The sequence below is a fragment of the Pipistrellus kuhlii genome, unplaced genomic scaffold, assembly GCF_014108245.1.
Source record: "Pipistrellus kuhlii isolate mPipKuh1 unplaced genomic scaffold, mPipKuh1.p scaffold_m20_p_1, whole genome shotgun sequence".
NCBI classification, from domain to species: domain Eukaryota; kingdom Metazoa; phylum Chordata; class Mammalia; order Chiroptera; family Vespertilionidae; genus Pipistrellus; species Pipistrellus kuhlii.
The window spans coordinates 40,496,994-40,516,233 of NW_023425404.1; the positions used below are offsets into that span (position 1 = coordinate 40,496,994).

Consider the following 19,240-nt stretch of genomic DNA (forward strand, 5'->3'; position numbering starts at 1 on the left):
CCCAAAAAACAGTTTACCACTTATCTCCTGACCACTGTCTGTTAACAACATTGGATTACATACATATGGCACACACTGCCTAGGTTTTTTGGGACAATTACTATTTTATATACCCTCTTTTTATGAGGATGTCAATGTATAATTAAATATTATTAAATTTTTATAAGTTAAGTCTGTGAAAAAAATGTTCAATATACATTGTCAATATATTTATAACTATAAAAAAAAACCTTCTAAAGACAGTAGGCAAAACACTTCTGAAACATCTTCAATACTGCCCAATAACAAGCTGTATACTGACAGTGCTGGCCACCATAATATTAGAACTCTGCCTTCTCTTTCCTTAAATGGATTCCTAAAATTTAAGTTGCTACCAGGCTATCAATTCTTCTCCTTCTTATCAGTGTACCAAACTCCAAAACAGTTTGGTCTTGATTTTCTTACTAAAGACTCATTAAAATAAAATCAATTTAATTCTCTCTTAAACCTCTGTCAGTATATGCCTTCCAACTAATTTAAGAATTCCACCCTCACATTTGAGCATATAATCAGAAGCCCCCCTTGCCAGAAAAGAATCAACAGTTAATGTGGCTCATCCACATCAGAAGTTGAACAATAGCAATATCTGCGGGGGGGTTTCTGGTTGTTTTTTATTTTGTTTTACTTTGTTTTCCCAATGGTTACCCTTTTGATTGGCTTTCAAAACCTTTAAACTCAAAGGCAAAACTTAACAGCAGGACATCAGCCTATTCCTGGGCATCCCTGCACACCCTAGAACCTGCATTATGCAGAGGCTTGCCAAATAAATCTGGTGTCCCTTGCCTTCTCTCCCAGATTGTATTATCTGACAACCTCTTGTTCTGGGTGAAGAAGAAAATGGTGTTTCATGTATATTTAAGTCCAAGTATATAATGTGGTGCCTCAGACTAATTGGGAGAGTTCAATCGAAGGGATGACTTGTGAAAATCTGCAGAACAAACAGATCAACTTTCATGCAGTAAGTCTAGATCTCACAATTCCTAAAGTTGTTTCCAGGTTTTGATGATTGCTGGCTTTTTTGTTGTTGTTGTTTTTCCACTATTATCAACAACCCTGCAGTGACCATCTTTGTACATCTACCTTGGAACACTTTTTAAAGTATATTGAAAGGAAATAATGTTGGGTTAGAGTGCTAGAACAGGTTTCTATAAACCTTATCTTAAAAGGAACAGATAACTTTTTTTCACTTTGCTGGCCATTTGGTCTCTGTTAAAAATACCCAATTCTGCCTTGTAGCCCAAAAGTAGCCACAGACAATACAAATACAGAGAATGTGGCTATATTACAATACAATAAAACTTTGTGAGAAACAGGCAGTGAGACAGATTTGGCGCCAAGGGCTGGGGCAGTAATTGGTGACCCCTGTACTAGAGGTAATATACATGTAAATGACAGTGCCAGGCTGAAAGTTATATGAATTTGACATTTGCATTGATAGTCAAACAGATCTTTTCTTTTCTTTTTTTCAAACAGATCATTTTTAAGTAGAGATATGAGGCCCCCTAAATGGACACTCCAGAGGGAACACCAATAAACTGTTAAGAACTTGAAGGACCGAAGCCGATTTAGCTCAGTGGTAGAGCGTCGGTCTGTGGACTGAAAGGTCCCAGGTTCGATTCCGGGCAAGGGCATGTACATTGGTTGCAGGCACATCCCCTGTAGGGGATGTGCAAGAGGCAGCTGGTCGATGTTTCTCTCTCATCGACGTTTCTAGCTCTCTAGCTCTCAAAAAAAAAAAAAAAAAAAAAAAAAAAAAAAAAAAAAAAAAGAACGTGAAGGGTCTGAGATTTTGCCCTACTTGTAAACTAACAAGGTAGATTGTCAGTTTCATGAATGAAAGCAAAGAACATGAGACTCCTGAGACAGCAAGAAAGTACCAGTCAAATCCCATGATAGAAACATGAATGAGCCCAAATGGATGTCTACACACACAGTGGGTTTAAAGGAGAGGTCTGCATTTAGCAAACAAAGTCTTTTATAGTGAGCAGTGAGCATGCCCTAACTTTGCTCTGAAGAGCGATGTTATCTCTATTATACTGAACAGCAAATATCCTTGCCCTTTGTTCCAGAGAGAGAGAGAGAGAGAGAGAGAGAGAGAGAGAGAGAGAGACTGACTGTCTATTTTCCAAGGCTGTTTACTATACAAACATCCTTAAAAGGATGGTCCAAAACAAGGGCACTCAGTGCCTCTGCTTGCAAAACATGCAGAAATGTAAGAAGACTGTGGAAACTTACCTCCAAACTATGTGTCCCTTGTTTCTACACTATCTTGGGCTCCTGGCAAATTTTTCTAAAGCATTCCACTCTATCAACCGAGCTGATTAATCTGACCAATGAAGGTAAGACCAAATCTATTTAATTTGTCTTAATAATCAAATAACTATACACAGAACTCCAAGCAGCAAGATGAGGCCAACCTGCAGTAGTGACCACCAGGTCTTCCACGGTCCTGGGCCAAATCTGCTGGACAAATCCCATAAACCATGAGAGTCTAATGTAGAAATCCAAGTAGCTTTATCCTTACGAGTCTGAACTGACCTTTCCATTTAGACCAAATCATTAATCCAGCTATAGGAATATGTACCATCGATTACACAGAATATGCCTTATAATCGACCTGACCCACAAGGAAATTCAAGGCAATCCTATCACCTTTAAGAACCCTGGCCAGTGACTTGAATACCTTCTAGAGACCAGGTAGTATCATTGATCACTTCAGCTAAAGAAGTCAGATATTGATTTTCACAACACCTAACCTAATTCTTCCTAGGGATAACTGCCTGCAGAGTACATGTAAATGTTGAATCAGTCATCCCTCTAAAACGTCTCCCAAGTAATCAAAGTTAGTCTAATATTGGAGAAATCTCTACAATCATTTAAAAACTACACATTTCACTAAATACCTGAGGTCTCTTACAACACCCCAATGGTGCATGTTACTCTATTTTGGGTAGGAAGGCAAGTTAATGTCTGGCTTCCATTCAGGAAGTACAATGCCAGGAGTGCTTAAGGAGCCCATGGAGAGAGAGCTGCTTACAATTCTTGGAAATCCACAAGTAGGACCTCAATCAGTCAGAGGTACAGGCTGACAGTGCATCCAATGTGGCCCTTTGACAGGCTGGTGTGCTTTAGGATTCTCATTTTAATTTTAATCTAGACATTATTGGGAGACTACCTAAGAAAAATCAGTCCAACCTGACCTGTCTGTCCAAACATCAGCCAGGTGGCATTTGGCCACTTCAAGGAATGGCTGTGCAAAGGCTACTGAAATGGGGACAGGGAAAGCATCTGGAGGTTTTGGCAGGTGTTTTGTGTGGGAGGTAAGGAGTTGGGGCCATTCCCTGCTGTTTCCAGTACACTTCTCAATAAGGCTAAAAGGAATGACAATCATATCATGGCAGAACATCTAGGGTGAAGAGCAGAACCAGTTAAATTTAAGGCATTTGCAACAGTTTGGGAGCACTGCAACCAGAAGTCTTCCTTCTTGAGGATTGCTCTAGGGCAGTTATTAAAGACAAAAATCACTAATGACCTATCCCATCACATCCCTTCTCCCTCCTCCCATCCCCCCTACTCCCCAGGGCCTAAGTTATTCCTACCCTAGAAGCCAGGGGAAAACCCATGTGATCCATCCCAGTAGCCATAAATTAACTATTTCAGACCTATTCATCTGGGAGAGTCAAGTACAAGAGAAACAAAGTTATTTTTTTTAAATAAAAAATTCCAGAGAACTATTATCCACCCCCTCCACTTTGACTCATATAAGCAATTTAGGGGGACTTTAGAAATATTTCATTTTGCTGAAAATACCTAATTGTTAAGCCCATTTTCTTGCTGCAAAATTCTATAATCCCCAAGTTTATAACAGTACCTGGCACACAGTAATATACATACTGAATAGATTAAAATCAAAAGCCAAATATTTTTTTATTTTCTCTGCCTTCCTAAAATAGTCCATTCCCGCCCCACCCAAAACAAACTAAATGCCTCACAGCAACCAGAGATCATGTATATAGAAATGCAAAAGAGAAAAACACATTATTTTTATTTTTACTCATAGTATTAGACAGTTTGGAAAGAAATCTGAAGCATCTTATACACAATAATACCAATGCATTTTTAAAGTATTTATTTTTAGAGACTATCAATAATTCTTTAAGGCAGTTAAAGTAAGTCAAGACTCTTTCCCTTGCTCAGAAGAGAAAGAAAAGTGTTATGACTTATCCCAGAAGCACAAGGAAAACTATAAAGAAAAATAAGAGGAAAGAAAGAATGGAGAAGAAAGGGAAAGGGAGGAGAAGGAAAAATTATTAGAGACAATAAAATATTACTGAGGAGGATACTGTGATATGTCAACCAATCCGTACTTACTGCCCCAACTGCTGGAGTGCCTGAGCTACCGAGAGCGGCTTTTGCCCAAGAAATGCCCCTTCCTGGGCAGCCCATATGCAATGACAGATCCATGTGAAACTATAAGGGCCTGGTAACCTTAACCCAACACAGGACAGAATTCACAGTGAAGGGTTGGTCAAGGATATCATTTGGTCTGAATCACAACTTAAATTTTCCCTCTGTCCAATCCTGTTTCCTTCCTTTTCTTTTCACAGATGTTGATCCCAAAAGCACTCATTAATGGCCTGTAAGCTAAAATCTACCTCAGGCTTCCCATGGAAACCAATTTGCAACAATAACCAAGAGCCACACTGTAGATCTGTAAAGCACACAAGAATTAAAATACCATGATAGTTTCCATTTATACATTCTTATAGCTGGAGAGACAATATAATAATATATAAAACCCTGGGTCCGTCACATACGCAATGGCCAGGAGGCTCGACGATTCGCCAGGCTTCGTGTGCAGCAGGAAAGCGGGATGAACTACTGACCTCTCGGGGGAGGTAGGGGAGAGAGAGGTGGGGCTGATCATCAGTGGCAGATGCTGCTGATGAGGCTGGGAGAGAGCAGGGAGATCAGATCCTGCTTCTCTCTCCCTCTCCAACAGCCAAGCCTCTCTCTCCAGAGGTCAGCAGTTCAGCCACCTCCAGCAGCCTGGGGCAGCTGCTGATCAGCCCCACCTCTATGACCAAGCATGAAAATAGGCCGAGATGCTGACTGGCATAGAAACTGACCAATCAGAACCCAATTGGATGGCAGAGGAGGGCAGCTGGAGGCAAGATCAGGCCTGCAGGAGAGGGCAATTAGGGGTGATCAGGCAGGCAGAGGCAGTTAGGGGCGATCAAGCCAGCAGGGAAGGGCAGTTGGGGGCAAGATCAGGCCAGCATGGGAGGGCAGTTTGGGGGGACCAGGCTTGCAGGAGAAGGAAATTGGAGGTGACCGGGCCTGCAGGGGAGCAGTTAGGTGTTAATCAGGTTGGCAGGGGAGTGGTTAGGGGATGATCCAGTTGTCAGGCAGAAGCTTTTAGGGGAAATCAGGCACACAGGCAGGCAAGAGGTTAGGAGCCAGCAATCCCAGATTGTGAGAGGGATATCCAACTGCCGGTTTAGGCCTATAGGTATCGGGCCTAAACGGGCAGTCGGACATCCCGAGGGGTCCCAGATTGGAGGGGGTGCAGCCTGGACTGAGGGACAACCCCACCCACCCCCCCCAGTGCACAAATTTCGTGCACCAGTCCTCTAATTGTAAAATAAAAACGCCACTACTATTTCTCTGATAATATAAAATGAATACTGCATGCAAAAGAAAATAAAATCAGATATACAATGGAAAGATTTAGAACTTGCTACCACATCTATGTCAAATATAGTTAAATCCTCACTTAATGTTATCAATATTTTCTTGGAACTACAGCAAAATGATGTATAACAAAACCAAGTTTACCAAAGGCTAATTGATATAAACAAGAGTTAAGTTCCAATGGAATTTCAACAACATTATAAGGCAATGACATTATTCGAGAATCTGCTGTATATGAGCCAGGCATGGATGAAAATGACATCTCCTTGGGACCTTGAACTTCAAGTAGCACAGAACAAATCTGAGTTGAAAAATTTAGAGATGTCCTACAAGAGCTTGATTAATCTTTGGTGATCTATAAACCTAATTTATGTTTTCCATTTCTCTCTCTCTCTCTCTCTCTCTCTCTCTCTCTCTCTCTCTCTCTCTCTCTCTCTCTCCCCTCTCTTCTCTCTTCTCTCTCGTCCCTCAGCAAATAAATCAATTTAATGAACTTTTCACACCCAACAAAAGAAATGTTCAATGAGTTCTTTGTAACATTGATATTAAAATTAATGTTGCATACCAGAAATCCATCGACCTCATCTTTGGCTATAAATCTATAGAATTCTCACTAAACAAGGATAATTGGTACTGGATTTTTAAAAATTTACCAAATGATCCCATGTAAAAACAGAACCAAATTTTCATAGTAACTAGTAAAAAAATATTTGCTTAGGACTTTAATTTCAAAATAATTTTTAAAAGGTATCACAAAATTTAGGTCATTATTATGGTCATGTGCTAATTATGAGGAGAATGAACAAAACTGGAGGGAGGTCATAATTTTTAATAATACTGTATAACAGCATCCTTCACTTCCTAGCTAAATTTCAGATCATTATCTAAACAAAAGTAATTTTTCAACAAAGGTTTCTCTGAATCCTGACATTCAAATCACTTTTTCCTAAAGAACCAAGTCACTGGATCATTCTCTTGGTAAATTTCTCTTCTACAATTGTTAACCAATCTTGTCTCTGTCACAACCTCACCCACATATGGCTTTGCATATGACTGAAACTGTTCTACGACGGCCCTTTCATGAACTTCATGACATACAGCACTTTCATATTATCTACAATTTTTCTTTATGTTCTGTTTGTACACTGTCACTAGAAATAAACAAGGTTTGGGCTCAACAGCCATGGCTAGACAGTCTAGCTGAGGGATATGTTTGAATGGAGATGATTTCGTAGGTAAATACTCTTGGTCAAGAAAACGTGCTTCCTTATCCAACCTTTATCCATGGAGACCTAGGATTGTGAGTCCTTATATAATAAGGACTTAAAATACAAAACTGATGACCAAGGGATTTAAGGAAACTGAAAATTAAACTTTCATTTATAAAGATTATCTGAAAAGAAGTTTAGAAAAATAATGTGACAGTTACCTTACATCATAAATAACATATTTTTAAAAATTAAAATAAAAAATAATGTTTAGGACTATTATTCTAGTTATATCACTTTACCTGATAATTCAGAAGATATATCTCAATCTGTCAGCACCTCAGACTTGTTTTTATGCTAGTTATTACACATAAAAACCACAAAATTCTAGAATTGGAAAACACATTAGAGATGATGGGACACCACCTCCTCATTTTACAAAGGAAGAAACTTAGGCCCAGAAATGTAAACAGACTTGTTCAATATTGACAATTCATGGCAGAGCAAGGGAACTTAATGACTTTATAGAAGGTAACTGAATTGACTATATATAGTTATCCACTACCCTACAGAACACAATCATCAAGTTATTTTAACCCATGGAAAGTGGGGATATAGTGAAAAGCTTAAAGGTTGGTTAAATTTCTCATATAAAATGATTGTAGAAAATAGGTTCTTCTTGTATAAGAATGAATTTTTCTAATTTTTCTATTAACTAAATAGTGGTATACTAGAAGTAGTACAACTATTTTTATTTTTGTTTATTGATTTTCATAGAGAGAGGAACATCCATGTGAAAAAAATTTCTCTTCTACAATTGTTAGAACCCCAGGGATAGAGCACTCAACCTGGACACATGCCCTTATTGGAAAAAGAACTGGCAATCCTTTGGGGCATGGTACAACATTCAACCAACTGCGCCATACTGGCCAGGGCAAAGAAATACACTATTTTAAATGTTGATCTCTCAAGGTTACCATAAATCCAATTCACAATCTAGAATTGAACTTCTTTTCTCAGATGCAGTGTTCATGTTAAGTGTTGGTTTTCCAGGTGTGGACATAATAAAGGATTAATTTGAATCAATAATTACCCACAAACTGCTAAGTATTATGTATAAGAAGTACAGCATAAGAGGATCCACAGACTATGCTTGCTTTATTTTACCTGGTTAAAGTTGCTTTTATAGAGATACTGAATGGGAACTGAGTTTCCCTTTCAATTGACAGCTTGTCAGTCCAATAAATAAAAATAAATAAATAAATAAATACCTCCTAAGAACTTACTTTAAATCAATCAGTTTTCTTGTCTGATTGGAATATATCTGTGTAGGACTTTAAAAATGACATGCTTGACTGGAAACTGTCTTTTGCTAATCAGAGTATTCTGTTCTGTGTTCAAAATATGCATGAAGGGGTCAACTAACTGTAGGCAATCAACATGGATGGATGTCTACTCAGAAATTTCAGATTTATGAATAAAGAATATGAAGTAAGTGCATTCTATTTCTGTTTCAACAAACTTAACATGTTAATTAATTTAAAAATTGTGATTGAATATGATTTTACGGGTGCTCACTTAAGAAAAAAAGAATGTCATTTTTTTTGAAGGCATATTCCCCTTTGTGCTCAGTTTTCAGGAGAGTGTAAACTAGAAGTGTTTGTTTTCTCATGGGGAATGTAGAACATTTCCCACACCACTCACATACACAACACTTTCATCACCATGTATTTGTCTTTAAAGTCAGCTCCCAGATTTTCTCTCTTGGATCAACTGTGTAATTCACATCATGCTCTAGGTATGACTTCCTAATGCAGACAAAGAAAACTGTACAAAAGGACTGGGGAAAGAGACATGCTCCTCAACCGCAAAATATTCATATTCCAAGTTCAAGGCTCACTGGTCCTTCTCTTTCTAGAAATGGTTTCATGTTTTCTTTCATTCCAGTGGTTAAGTATCTTTCATACATTTACCTACTATTTTATTCCTATGACTTTTCAGGGACAACAGAAATCCTTCTATTTTATCCTTTCTCTTGAACTCTTAAGAAAAAGACAAGTCCCAGAACAAACCATGGAAGCAAGTTAAATTAAGAACAAGTCATTCAATATTGTGTGCCTCTTAATATTATACATATAGCATCAATTACAAAGTTTTATTGACAAAATTTTAATGTTTCAGAAAAAGTGGGAGATAGTGGAATACATTAAATGAAACTTCAAGGAAAATCAGAAAAATCCAAAATGTGAGATATTCTACCCGGGGTGGGGGGGGGGGGGAAGAGGGGGAGAAGGTTGTAAGGGAAACTTTTAAATAAAAAGAAACTGAAAATCATTAAAAAAAATTCAACTGCAAAAAATATATTTTTATCCATGGAAAATTTTGGGCGACAATTAAGGAAATTTTAAATAGGAAATAGAGTTAGGGAAACTTCTGCTTAATGTTTTTTTTTTTTTATGATAGTTATGTAGAAGAATGACTTTTTTTGTGAAATGCTTACCGAAATATTGCATGTTTATAGTCAAAATCATAAAACCAAAAACCATTACAATTGTGTGTTTCCTGGTCACTGGAGTATAAATAAAAGCATTAAAAGAATTACAGAAAAAGTAAAATTTATGAGTAGAAAAAATAAGGCTATGGAGACATATTAAATGTACACCTGCAAAAATAAAGCACTAAGGTAGAATTTTAATGGTGAAAAACTAAAATGAAGAAATAGAAGCTGAACCTGGTCATGGTAAATATTACAGATATGATACTTCAGTGGAGAGAATAATGAGACTAAACGTACAGAATTAGAAGTCATAAATAAAGAGATATAAACAACAAAAACAAAACTAGACTCTGAAAAGTAGAGCTGAAAATAAGGTAAATCATCCCTTATTTACTCAAAGCAACAGCTTTTGGTTTCACTGATTTTTTTGTTTTCAATTTCACAGATTCTGCTCTTTTTCTTTTGATTGCTTCATTTGCTCTTCTTTTTCTAGTTCCCTACCAATCTTATATTACTGACTTAAGTATTTATTTTAATGTATGCATTCAATAATATAAATCTCTCTGTAAGCACTGTTTTTGCTGCATCTCACAAAGTTTGAAACCATGTTTTCCTTTTTTATTTAGTTCAAAAAAAAGTTAATTACTCTTGAGATTTCTTCTTTTGACACATGTAAAATTTTAATAAGAGAAGTAAGAGCGCACATCATTACCTTGTTCTCATTCATGGGGAAAAGCATTCAGTCACACAACATAAAGTATGATGTTGGTTGATTTTTTTGTAGGTTTGTTAACCATGATATATTCTTTTTATGGATAATGGGATTCAATTTGCTAATATTTTGTTGAGGATTTTGCAACTATGTTCATGAGATGTATTAGTTCATAGTTTTCTTTCATCCTTTCACTTTTTCTTCTGTCTTTGTTTAGTTTTGCTATCAGTTTAATTCTGACTTCATAAAGAGGATTGGGAAGTATTCCCTCCTCTTCTTTGTTTAGAAATGGGAGAGACAAAATGTTAAATATTCTTTAAGTATTTGGTAGAATTCACCAGTAAATCATCTGTGTGTAGATATTTCTTTTTAAGACGGTTTTTGACTATGAATTCAATTTCATTAATAGTTGTAAGACTTATCACCATAATCTTTCCCTTTTTGGGCAAGTTTAGGTAGCTGGCTAAGGAATTAGTAATCCATTTCAGTCTGCAGGCCGACACTATCCACTGAGCCAAACCGGTCTCAGGAATTAATCCATTTCAATGAATTGGTCCATTTTACCTAATTTGTCAAATTTGTTCACATCAAGTTGTTTTTTAGTATTCCTATTGTTCTTTGAATTCCTGGTGTCTATAATGATATCCTCTCTTCCATTACTTATACTGGTTCTATATGGCTTCTTTTTTCTTGTCAGTTTTGCTAGACATCAATTTTATTTAACTATGCAAAAAACTTTTCATTTTGTTGATTGTCACTATTATTTTTTTGCTTTTTTAAAATTAATTTCTCATATTATCTGGAGAAATAAAACTTTGTTTTCTTTTGCACAAGATAACGAATGAAGTAGACTCCATAACAGAGATAATTATATAGGATAGGATAAAAAGGACCATTACATATTGATAAAAAGATTCTAAATGTGTGCATACCTAACAACAGAAGTTAAAAATACATGAGCTCTCAACTCTCCTATTGAAATGTTACATGTGTCCAAGAAGAAATCTCAACAATAATTTAAAAATTTTTTTGAACTAAAAACTTTTGAGATGGAAACATAGATTACTAATTTGGAATCTTTTTTCCTAATGTAATTAATGCAATCAGTTTTCTTGTAAACACTGCCCAGGCTGTAAATTTTCATGTTATATTTTTATTTTGTTTAGTTCAAAATATATTTTAATTTTCCCTGAGGTTTCTTCTTTTACCCAACATATTATTTAGAAGTCTGCTATTTAATTTCCAAAAAAGCTTGGATTTTCCTTTTATCCTGTTATTGATTTCTAGTTCATTTTTATTATATTCTGAGAACATGCTTTGAGTTCAATTTTTTTAACTTGTTAAGATTTATATAATGACTAAGATATGTTATATTTGGGTAACATGTACTTGAAAAATACGTATATCTGCTGTTGCTGAGTAAAGTATTATATAAACATAAATTAAATCTAAGTGATAGATAGTTTTATTCAGGCACTCTGTACCCTTGATGATTTCTGTCTGGTAGTTCTATCTATTCCTAAAAAAGGACTATCGGAGTTCTGTCAAATTTTGCTCATGTATTTTTAACTTCTGTTGTTAGGTATGCACACATTTAGAATCTTTTTATCAATATGTAATGGTCCTTTTTATCCTATCCTATATAATTATCTCTGTTATGGAGTCTACTTCATTCACTATTAATATAAACACTAGTTTTCTTTTTATTGGTTTTTGTACAATATCTTATTCCATCCCTTCACTTTTAACCTATGTTATTATATTTGAACTAAATTTCTAACAGACAGTATACAATGGGGTAATTTACTTATGCACTCTGACAATCTCTTTTGACATGTTTACAGCATTTAAAGGTTTAATGCAAATATTGGTGGGTAAGAACTTACATCTGCCATTTTATTTGTTTTCTGCTTCTTCCATTTGTTTTCCTTTTCTGTCTTCTTTGGGATTCAGTATTTTTTTTAATGGTTCACTTTGATTATCTAACATACCAATGTAATTCTAAATTATTTCTTTATTTTATAAGTAGTGATTCTAGGGAATATTACATTCATACTTAACTTTTCAGTCTAGTTAGATTAGTATCTTACAACTTCAATTGGACCATAGATGTCATATATTGTACCTCAACCACTGAAAACCCCATCAGACAATGTTATGATATTTGCTTTCAACTGTCAAATATATTTTGAAGAACTCAGTAGACTATGATATTTATGCAAATATTTACCATTTCTGTTCATCTTCTTTCATTCCTTTTATCCAAGTTTCCTTCTGGTATCGTTTCTCCTTCAGTCTTAAAAACACTCTTAAGCAAATGCTTTGATCTTTTGGCAAATGAATACTCTTAGTTTTCCTTTATCTGAATATGTCCTTATATTACTCTCATCACTAAAAAGTATTTTTCCTGGTTATATACAATTCTTTTCTTTTAGCACTTTAAGAATGCTTTGCCTTTTCTTCCCACCTCAATGGTTTCTGATGAGAAATTCTCTTATCATTCAAGTCACTGTTACTGTATAGGTAATGTCATTTTTCTCTGGGTCCTTTCAATATTATTTTTTGTTTTTATTTTTCCAATTCATTATGACATGTCTGGGTATGAATTTCTTTTCATTTACACTATTTCAGGTTCTCTGAATCTGTATGTATATATCTTTCACTAAATTTGTAATGTTTCAAGCCATTATTTCTTCAAATACTTTTTAGCACTACAGCCTTTTCCAAAATATACTTAAATGTCCAACATTGTTATTTTCCCATAATTCCTGAGGTCCTGTACAATTTTTAAAAATCTGTCTCCCCTTTGTTATTGAATTATCCAGAGAGTTTTTTCCACTTATTGTATTTTTCAGTTCTAATAACACCATGTCTTTCTTATATCTTCTCTTTTTCTGCTAAGACTTTCTACTTTTCCATCTATTTCACGAGCATTCACAACTACTTGCTGGAACATTTATATTTCAGCTATTATAAAGTTTCTATAATATCCCAACATCTGTATCATGATAATATGGTATGTTTGATCATCTCTTTTCATGTGAATTCAAATTTTCCTGGTTCTTCATATGCTATATACTTCATATGCTATAGACATTTTAAATATTATGTTTGAAACTCTGGCTCTTGTTTAAATCCTGTGGATAATGTTATTTTTTTTTATTATTATTATTTTTTTTTTTGCTTTATCAGGTGATCAATATGGTATGGTTAGGTTAGGGCCACAGATATCAACATAGCTTCTGTGGGCACAGTTCCATTACCATTTCAATTTTCAAAGCCTCTGCCATTTTATCTCACTCTGTCCCACCTTGTATCATCCAGTAATCAGTCTAGAACTTAGACAATAATTTGTTATTTCCATGTATGTATAGCTCAGAGGCAAGCCCATGAATTCATAACCAATTTTATAGTACTGTTTTTACCAAATCTCTCCTGCTACAGATATCAGTATTTTTAAATTCTCTGTGGGATCCCTTTTCCTTTCTTCAGTCAGAATGCTCAGGCTTTAGTTTATCTGCTTGATCACATGCCTCTACTATTATACCTACTCTAGGGTTACAAAGGGCAAGAACAGGGGATAGGGGAGAAAGGGAATTTGTCAGCTGGAGAGAAAATTTCCCATCCTTAATTTTGGCTACAGCCTACTGCTGCTGCAGTCCCTGCTGCCATTACCAAAGAATTACTTGGGACTATGGCATGAGAAAACAGAGGAAAGAAAACAAGAAGAATTTCCACATTCACACTGTTAGGAGTTATCTTTCCCAAACCTTAAGCCAGAACTAGCGGGCTTCTTTTAGAGCCCTCTTTGTCTATACCTAAGTGCTCACTTGTAGCCATCTGACTATTAGTTCAGGCTCAGGGGTCCTGGAAGGAAAAAAACTGGTAATCTCACAGTCGATATGATGATACTTTGGACTCTAGTATTTTTTCCAATCCACCTATTATTATTCTTTAGAGTCCTCAAATAGCTGTTTCATCCATTTTATCCAGATTTTATACATGCATTTAGTGGACAAAATAGTGTGTGCTTAATCTATATGAAAATGAAACCATACACAAAATTCTATTCTCCAATAATTCTCATTAACACATGGATGCCTCAAATATAATTATCAGAATATATTATTCATCTAAAATAAGAAAATAGTCTATTGAGTGCTCCTTCCATTTACAAAAACAAAAGTGCTAGTCACATAGTAACTAACTCATAGAAAGACTGCCATGATATTAAGAAAAGCTGATCATGATATTAAGAAAAGTTTTAGCTAAAGAGCTTTTAGGATTATATACTAACACTTCAAAGCCCTCAGAATTTTATAATGTACTATCAGAAAAAAAAAGGGGGGGGGACTCTGCCTAAGACACAGATAAATGGAAAGATATCCAGTGTTCATGGATTAGAATAATTAATATTATTAAAATATCCATACTACCCAAATCATCTACAGATTCAATGAAATCCTATCAAGATTCCAATGGGCATATTTTTTTTTCTAAAATTGATATGGAACCACAAAACTCCAAGATAGTTTACAAATCTTATATCTGATATCCAGATATAATATACAAAATATATGAACAATTCATACAACTCAACAGCAGAAAAACAATCCAATTAAAAACTGGGTCAAGGACCTGGACAGACATTTTTACAAAGATATTCAAATGATTCACAGTATGTAAAGAGGTATTTAACATCACTAATCATTAGGGAAATAAAAAACAAAACCACAATGACTCATTCCAACTACATTGGTTATCTTCCAAAAGACAAAAGATAAGCACTGGTGAGTATATGAAAGGAACCCTTGTGCATTCTTCGTAGAACGGTAAATTCATACAGCCACTGTGGAAAACATCGTGGAAATGCTCACAATATTAAAAAATAGAACTACCATATGATCCAATAATTTCATTTCTGGGTATATATCAAAAGGAAACAAAATCACTATGTAAAGAGACATCTGTATCCCCCATGTTCACTGAAGTCTTATTTACAATAGCCAACATATGGAAAAAAACCTAAGTGTTCACCAACAAATAAATGGATAAAGAAAACGTGGTGTATATACACAACAGAATACTATTTGGCAATAAAAAAATAAGGAAGGAAATCCTGCCATTTGTGACAACATGGATGGACCCTGAGGGCTTTATGCTAAGTAAAATTAAATTAGACAAAAACAAATACTATTGGATCTCACTTATATGTAGAGTTCACAGAAAAAATATCAAATTTGTGTTTATCAGAAATGGGATGGAGAGAGGAGAAATACGAAGGTGGTCAAAACATACCAACTTACAGTTAAAGATAAGTAAGTATTGGGGATGTAACATATAGCATGATAACTGTAGTTAACACTGCTGTAAGGTACACTTAAAATTGCTAAGAGAAAAGTTCTCATAATAAAGAAAAAAACATTTTTACTTTTTTTTACCTATATGAGATAATGGATGTTAACTTATTATGGCAATCATTTCATAATATATTTAAGATAAGTTATTATACCATGTATCTTATATAGTACTGTTTATCAGCTCTATCTCAATAAAGCTGAAAGAAAAAATTTTAAATGATATATCTGTTGTTATTAAAAGCAAACTATATTTAATTATAAAATTATTAAAATTAAAATGATAAAAATATAATATGGAATTTATAATTAGATCTAAATGATACAGTTCATCCAACTTTATGTCTGAATATGAAACCTTTACTATTTTGAAGGAAAGTGATCAAAATAATATTTTAAAACAAATAAAAAAAGGACTTGCTTTCTCACTCTTTATGAAAATCATAATGACATGATGGCCACATAACAAGGTATTTATTTATGTGGGTGATCCATTTATAGGTAATTAATTGAGAATCAGCCGAAACTGGTTTGGCTCAGTGGATAGAGCACATGTGTCAAACACAAGGCCCGCGGGCCAAATCCGTCCCGCCAGGCCTTGCAATGTGGCCCGCACTGCGCTGTCATCACTGCACTCCGCTGCATTTCCATCACAATGACAGTTTATGACTGTTCAGTAAACCATTCGGCCCGCGATTTAGGCTGGATTTTAGATTTTGGCCCCTTCTCTGATTGAGTTCGACACCCCTAGGATAGAGCGTCGGTCTGCAGACTGAATGGTCCCAGGTTTGATTCCAGTCAAGGGCATGTACATTGGATGCAGGCACATCCCCGGTGGGTGTGTGCAGGAGGCAGCTGGTCGATGTATCTCTCTCATCGATGTTTCTAGCTCTCTATCCTTCTCCCTTCCTCTCTGTGAAAAATCAATAAAATATATTTTTTAAAAAGAAAAAGAATCACTATCCAAGGAATTGTTAGGTGACTTTCAGTATTAGATTCAAATTAAAATCATTAAGGATATTTTCTTTCAAAAGGGTGATTTTTAAACTCTTTCAAACTCTGGGACTAAGAAATACAAGTTTTAAAATTTAAGTTTAAAATAAGAACAAAAAAGATCAAAAGAATATGACAACAAACTTTAAGGGTGTTGGGATTTGAAAAAGGCTTTTAGTTTAAGGAGATCAATTTTTAAGAAAATCTAAGGAATCACACAACAAAGGTGTTTGTCTCCATAATAAACTAAAAACTTCTTCACTGACTTGTTTTAATCAACCTTTTCTATACTCCAAATGTTGTAAGACAACCCTTGTACAATGTCAGTCAATAATGATAAAAAGGGCACTATAATACAATTATTTATTTATATGAGTCAACTTCATAGTTCTAACAAGAGCATATAAAAAAAATAAGGTACAAAAATTAGTTCTTTTCATTTCCTTAAAAAATAATGAACGATTTGCCATGACAAACTATTAGCCCTAAATGTCTTAAATTTTCAGGCCATCATCATTCAAGCTGTAGACTAAAAGACATTTTTCATAATGCATACTAATGAGATCTTACTTCCTCCAAACTTCATTTAAATAGACCCACACTTTACTGGTTAACCGATTATAAATGTCTGAATTAAATAAGTTAAGACACTATAATGTAGTAATTAGAATTACATGGAAGATAACATAAGGTCACAAGTTTAATCCTTTTCTATACAAGTTCAATATTCAGCTTTTTCCTATGCCCCTAGATTTGGTCAACCATTATATCTTGTTGGACAGCAGTCACTGGATGGGAAGAGAGTGTTAATGAGGAAAGAGGAGAGAAAAAAGGCAAAGGAATCAGAGAAGAATGGGCCCATGCAAATCCTTTACCATTAGGGAAAAACAATTTAGTGAATGATAATATCAGGAATATCATTTTTCATTCCTTGAACTAGTCCCATATAAGGGGACTGGGAAATTAAAGCAAAAACCTGAGAATTTATTTAACTTACCTGAAGTAACATGGAAATTTTAATTTAGGAGTTCTGGTCAAATTTGTTAAGAAATTCTTAAAAGTTCAGCAGTATTCCAAAACATACCCCAAGAACACACTGGCCCATTAAAAACACATACTATCTCGGTTCTTAATCCTGCAAGAAGGAGGCTATCGGCCAACAGACATATAGAACAATATTAATAACAGCAAATATGCCCATGTTGAAAACTAATTATCACCCCTCCCTTATTAAAATAAGTATTTCCAGATTTTCAGGCAATATAAGCCATAAAATGCAATCTAGAATTTAGCGCTCAAATGCATGCTTCCAATATTTTTAAATTGCTGATTAGGAGGGCAATGAAAAATACAAGCACCATGTCCCTCTAAATGTTCCTGTGAAGTACAAGCACCATAAAGGAAAATCATCTTAAGACAGAACTTGGTGCTCTTTTTTTTGTGGCACCTTAGAGGTGGTCAGCTGCTTCAGGATGAAGCTGAACATCTCTTCCTCAGCCACCAGCTGCCACAAACTCACTGAAGTGGAGGATAAGCGCGAACCTTGTACCTACCGTGTTTCCCCGAAAATAAAACATCCTCCGAAAATAAGACCTAGCGCCTAGAAAGATAAGACATCCCCTGAAAATAAGACATAGCGCAACTTTGAGAGAAAAAACTAATATAAGACACAGTCTTATTTTCGGGAAAACAGGGTAGTATGAGAAGCGTGTGGCCACAGCGTGCTGCTGTTGCTCTGGCTGAAGAGTTGAATCGGTGGTCCGGAATGACAAACAAAGATTCCCCATTAAGCAGGTGTCTTGACCCATGACCATGTCTGCCTGCTGTGGAATAAGGAGCATTCCTATTATAGAACAAGGAGGACTGGGCAGAGAAAGCGCAGATCTGTTTAAAGTAGCACTGTGGAAGCCAATCTTAGTGTTTCAACTTAGTCATTGTAAAAAAAAAAGGGGGGGGAGAAAGATTCCTGGTATCACTGATACTACTATGCCTCATCGCTTGGGTCCCAAAAGAGCTAGCAGAATCCACAAACTTTTCACTATCTCTAAAGAAGATGCTATCTGCCAATATGCTTTGACAAAGCCCCTAAACAAAGAAGGTAAGAAACCTAGGACTAAAGCACCCAAGATTCAGCATCTTGTTTCTCCATATGTTCTGCAACACAAACGTCGGCATATTGCTCTGAAGAAACAACGTGCTAAGAAAAATAAGGAAGAGGCTACAGAATATGCTAAATTTTTGGCTAAGAGAGTGAAGAAAGCCAAGGAAAAACAGCAAGAACAGATTGCCAAGAGATGTAGGCTGCCCTCTCTAGAACTTCTACCTCTGAGTCTAGTAAAAAATGAGATTTATTATGAGTAACAATAAATAAGAACATTTTTTAAAAAGACAGACTCTAGACCTACCATCAACAAAATAAAAATGGGGTCCACTGCATGGGAGAACACATTAGGCTATGATAAACCTAATAAGGGGGTTCATTTCCAAAATATTTAAGGAACTCATACAACTTACAAAAGGAAGACAAACAATCTAATTTTAAAATGGGCAAAGGTCTTAGCCATTTCTCCAAAGTAGACATACACAAGACCAAGAGACATATGAAAAAATCATCCAAGTCACTAATCAGAGAGATGCAAATTAAAATGACAATGAGGATACCATCTCACACCTGTTGGAATGGCAATCATAAAAAAATCAACAAATGACAAGTGCTGGGGAGGATGTGGAGAAAAAGGAA

The 19,240-nt window shown here is 35.3% G+C and overlaps 1 protein-coding gene and 1 pseudogene across 5 annotated transcripts in view; one reads left to right on the forward strand and one right to left on the reverse strand.

The window, feature by feature from the left end:
- TCF12 (transcription factor 12) overlaps nt 1-19,240 on the reverse strand; it is a 307,685-nt gene that overhangs the window by 232,816 nt on the left and 55,629 nt on the right. The window lies entirely within an intron of this gene.
- Nucleotides 953-18,845, forward strand: LOC118731225 (annotated as a pseudogene).